The following is a 5,600-nucleotide window of genomic DNA, read 5'->3' on the forward strand; positions in this document are numbered from 1 at the left end:
GCCGTGCAGTGACAGCGCATAGGACCATTTTTCCGAGAGGATTAAAAGTAGCCATTGATGATGGTGATGCCCTACATATAGCTTGCCATGGAAAGGAGTAAGAAGGATTGGATGAGAGCAATAAGAAAGTAGAGATTCGAAAGGATTCTAGCATCTCCACACGCCTATCTGAAATTCCCACTATTGATTTACATAAGTATTTCTATCCCTTTTTATTTTATTTATCTTTTAAATTATCTAATCCAATTACATTTGACCCTATGAATCCACTTAACTGAGATTTACAAGGTGACCATAGCTTGCTTCATACCAACAATCTCTGTGGGATCGACCCTTACTCACGTAAGGTATTACTTGGATGACCCAGTACACTTGCTGGTTAAGTTGAATGGAGTTGTGTCCACACATACTTGAAAAACCAATGAATTTTACAAAATACAATAACAAAGGAATCACAATTTCGTCCACCACTCATTTAGCAGGAGCAATCTTTTTTCACCAGCTAACTTAGCATCCAAGTTTAGGAATCTGGTTGCCCAGTAGGCTTTATGTTCCTGTTCCACGGGCAGATGACAGGCCTTGCCATACACAAGTTGGTATGGAGAGGTTCCTATAGGAGTCTTGAATGCTGTTCTGTATGCCCACAGAGCATCATCCAAGCTCTTTGCCCAATCCCTTCTACGGGCAATTACAGTCCGTTCCAGGATTCTTTTTAGCTCTCTATTATAGACTTCAGCTTGCCCATTTTTCTGTGGATGATACGGAGTTGCTACTTTGTGGCTAATTCCATATCGGACCATAGCATAGTACAGCTGTTTGTTGCAGAAATGAGTGCCCCCATCACTGATTAGTACTCTGGGAACACCATTTCAAACAGGACTTGTCCCGTGGACACACGAGCAATCCAACCCGTAGGATTTCCCTTTCCTCTTCCCATTCTGACTTCTGTAGGTTTCCCGGTAATAGGGATATCTGCGAAAACTCTTACAGGTGATATTTTGAATCAATCTTCAATCAATCACGTGTGGCAAATCTGCTGCGTCTTTTTTTATCTCTGGACAAACCTGCTGAAGATGTGTTTTTGGAGAAATTTCAGAATGGTTTTGGTATCATTATTGGGTGTGGCAATTGCTTCTACCCATTTAGATACATAATCTACTACCACCAGAATATAAGTGTTTGAGTATGATGGTGGCAAGGGACCCATGAAGTCAATACCCCATACATCAAACAATTCAATCTCTAAGATCCCTTGTTGAGGCATGGCGTAACCTTGAGGCAAGTTACCAGCTCTTTGGCAACTGTCACAGTTACGCACAAACTCTCGGGCTTCCCTATAGAGAGTAGGCCAGTAGAAGCCGCATTGGAGGGCTTTAGTGGCTGTTCGCTCACTTCCAAAATGTCCCTCATACTGTGATCCATGGCAATGCCATAGAATCCTTTGTGCTTCCTCTCTAGGTACACATCTGCGGATCATTCCGTCTGCACATCTCTTAAAGAGATATGGCTCATCCCATAGGTAGTACTTGGCATCTTCAATTTTTTTTCTTTGCACCCTGCTGTACTCCTGAGGTATGAACCTCACAGCTTTATAGTTTGCAAAATCTGCAAACCATGGTTCTTCCTGAATGGCAAAGAGTTGCTCATTTGGAAAGGTCTCAGAGATCTCAGTAGAGGGGAGGGACACCCTAGCTACTGGTTCTATCCGGGACAAGTGATCAGCTACCTGATTCTCTATCCCTTTTCTGTCTCTTATTTCTATATCAAACTCTTGCAAAAGTAACACTCATCTTATGAGCCTGGGTTTCGAATCCTGCTTTGTGAGTAAGTATTCAAGAGCAGTATGGTGAGTGTACACAATCACTTTTGACCCTACTAAATATGATCTAAACTTGTCAATGGCATAAACCACTACAAGTAACTCTTTTTATGTGGTTGTATAATTCTTCTGTGCGTCATTTAGAACATGACTAGCATAATAAATGACGTGCAGAAGCTTGTTGTGCCTCTGTCCCAACACTGAACCAATGGCATGGTCACTGGCATCACACATTAGTTTGAATGGTAATGTCCAGCCTGGTGCAGAGATGACTGGTGTTGTGACCAGCTTGGCTTTCAGGGTCTCAAACGCCTGCAAACACTATGTGTCAAACACAAATGGTGTGTCAGTAGCTAGCAGGTTGCTTAGAGGTTTTGCAATTTTTGAAAAATCCTTTATAAACCTTCTATAGGATCCTGCATGCCCCAGAAAGCTTCTGATTGCCTTAACATTGGCAGGTGGTAGTAATTTTTCAATTACCTCTACCTTTGCTTGATCCACCTCTATTCCCTTGCTTGAAATTTTTTGCCCAAGGACAATTCCTCCAGTCACCATAAAGTGACATTTCTCCTAGTTTAAGACCAGGTTAGTCTCTTGGCACCTTTTTAGGACAAGTGCTAGATGATCAAGACAGTAGCTGAATGAGTCTCCAAATACTGAGAAGTCATCCATGAAGACTTCCAGGAACTTCTCCACCATATCAGAGAAGATGGAGAGCATGCACCTCTGAAAGGTTGCAGGTGCATTGCATAGACCAAAAGGCATTCTTCTGTAAGCAAACACGCCAGAAGGACAGGTGAATGCTGTTTTCTTTTGATCTTGAGGGTCCATTGCAATTTGATTATAGCCTGAATAGCCATCCAAAAAGCAGTAATAATCATGACCCGCTAGTCTTTCTAGAATTTGGTCTATGAATGGTAAAGGAAAATGATCCTTTCTAGTGGCTGTATTGAGCCTTCTGTAGTCAATACACATACGCCACCCTGTAACTGTTCTCGTAGGAACCAGTTCATTCTTTTCATTATGAACCACTGTCATGCCTCCTTTCTTGGGGACAACTTGGACAGGGCTCACCCAGGGGCTATCAGAAATAGGATAAATAATCCCAGCCTCTAGTAACTTAGTGACCTCTTTTAGCACCACCTCCTTCATGGCTGGATTTAGCCGCCTCTGTGGTTGAACCACTGGCTTGGCATTATCTTCCAATAGGATCTTGTGCATGCATCTTGCTGGGCTAATGCCCTTAAGATCACTTATGGACCACCCAAGAGCTGTCTTGTGTGTCCTTAGCACTTGAATCAGTGCTTCCTCTTCCTGTGGATTTAAAGCAGAGCTTATAATTACTGGAAAAGTGTCACCTTCTCCCATAAATGCATACTTCAGGGATGGTGGTAGTGGCTTGAGCTCGGGTTTAGGAGGCTTATCCTCTTCATGAGGAATTTTCAGAGGTTCCTTTATTTCCTCTAGTTCCTCCAGGTCAGGCTGAACATCTTTAAAGATATCCTCTAGCTCTGATTCGAGACTCTCAGTCTTATTGATCTCTTCCACCAAAGAGTCAATAATATCAGCGCTCATGCAGTCATTTGATGTGTCTGGATGCTGCATAGCTTTGACAACATTCAACTTAAACTCATCCTCATTGACTCTCAGGGGTAATTCCCCTTTTTGGACGTCAATGAGGGTTCGTCCAGTTGCTAGGAAAGGTCTTCCTATAATGAGAGTTGCACTCTTGTGCTCCTCCATTTCCAGCACCAGCTCCTCTATTTCCAGCACTACAAAGTCAGTTGGAAAGGCAAATGGCCAACCTTGACAATCATGTCCTCAATTATGCCTGATGAGCCATCAGCAAGTTGGAGACATATCCGGGTTGGTTTGACTTCTTCAGTCAACCCAAGCTTTCTGATAGTGGATGCAGGTATTAGGTTGATACTTGCTCCAAGGTCACATAGGACTGTCTTGGTACAAGCACCTTTTAATGTGCATGGTATCATAAAGCTTCCCAGATCTTGAAGCTTCTCTGGTAAGCTTTTCAGAATGACTGCACTGCATTCTTCAGTGAGAAACACCTTTTCAGTTTCTCTACAATCCTTCTTATGACTTAAGATCTCTTTCATGAACTTAGCATAAGAAGGTATTTGCTCAAGTGCCTCTGCAAACGGAATCTTTATTTTAAGAGTCCTGAGATAGTCTGCAAAGCGAGCAAATTGTTTATCCTGTTCCGCTTGGCGGAGTTTCTGAGGATAAGGCATCTTGGCTTTATACTCTTCAACCTTAGTTGCTGCAGGTTTATTTCCTACAGAGGTGGATGGAGAAGCCTTCTTAGATGGGTTACTATCAGCACTCTCAGGTGTCTGATTCCTCATTAGCGTTTGAACGCCAGGACTGGGTATAGGATGGGCGTTTAACGCCAGCTTCCCCCCTTTTCTGGCGTTTGAACGCCAGAACTGGGCAAGGAATGGGCGTTTAACACCAACTTTCCCCCCCCTTTCTGGCGTTTGAACACCAGGAGTATTCCTCTCTGGGCTCTTACTGTCCTCAGAGGGATTTTGGGCAGTGGTTTGGTTATCCTCTGTCAGTTGTTCCTTTCTTGGCTTTTTGCCACTTTGAGCAGGGTTATTCAATGTCTTCCCACTTCTTAGTTGAACTGCTTGGCATTCTTCTGTTATCTATTTAGATAGCTGTTGTTTTGTCTGATTCAACTGTGATTCTATATTCTTTTAGCAATTTTAGTTTCTTGCAGCATCTCTTTAAATTCTGCTAACTGTTTTGTCATCAGGAGTAATTGCTGATTAAGCTCAACCATCTATTCTTGAGGGTTAAGATCAGTAGTTACTGCCATAGCTCCTTCTTTTATAGAGGACTCACTGCTTGAGTATAAATGTTGATTTTTAGCAACCGTATCTATGAGCTCTTGAGCCTCTTCAATCGTCTTCATCATGTGTATTGATCCACCAGCTGAGTGGTCTAAAGACATCTGAATTTTTTCTGTAAGCCCATAATAGAAGATGTCTAACTGTACCCACTCTGAAAACATTTCAGAGGGGCATTTCCTTATCATACCTCTATACCTCTCCCAGGCATTATAAAGGGATTTATTATCCTCTTGTTTAAAGCCTTGGATGTCCAGCCTTAGTTATGTCATCCTTTTTAGAGGGTAAAATTGATTCAGGAATTTGTCTGATAACTGTCTCCATGTTTTTATGCTTGCTGTGGGTTGGTTATTCAACCACCTCTTAGCTTGATCTTTTAAAGCAAATGGAAACAGTAACAATCTGTAGACATCCTGATCCACCTCTTTATCACGTACTGTATCAGTAATTTGTAAGAACTGTGCCAGAAACTCAGTGGGTTCTTCCTGTGGAAGACCGGAATACTGGCAATTTTGCTGCACCATGATAATGAGTTGAGGATTTAGCTCAAAGCTGCTTGCTTTAATGGGAGGTATACAGATAATACTCCCATATGCAGCTATAATGGGGTTAACATATGACCCCAAAGTCCTTCTGAACTGCTCAATTCCACTTAGGTCCATGATGGAGAAAAGGAAATGATATGGATTCACAAGTAAACTATAGAATATTTTTATTTTGGAGATGATGTGGATATTATTATAATTTTTTTTAAAAGTAACCGAAAATAATAAACTAAAATGAGTGAAAAATAAAATAAAAATTTGAAAACCAAAAGAGAATAAAATCAGAGCAAATTGAAAACTAAATTAATTAATTAATTAAAAAGATTTTGGAATTAGCAATTAAGAAGATATGATTGAAAATTATTT

Source organism: Arachis duranensis, chromosome 10 (assembly GCF_000817695.3).
Source record: "Arachis duranensis cultivar V14167 chromosome 10, aradu.V14167.gnm2.J7QH, whole genome shotgun sequence".
Lineage (NCBI taxonomy): Eukaryota > Viridiplantae > Streptophyta > Magnoliopsida > Fabales > Fabaceae > Arachis > Arachis duranensis.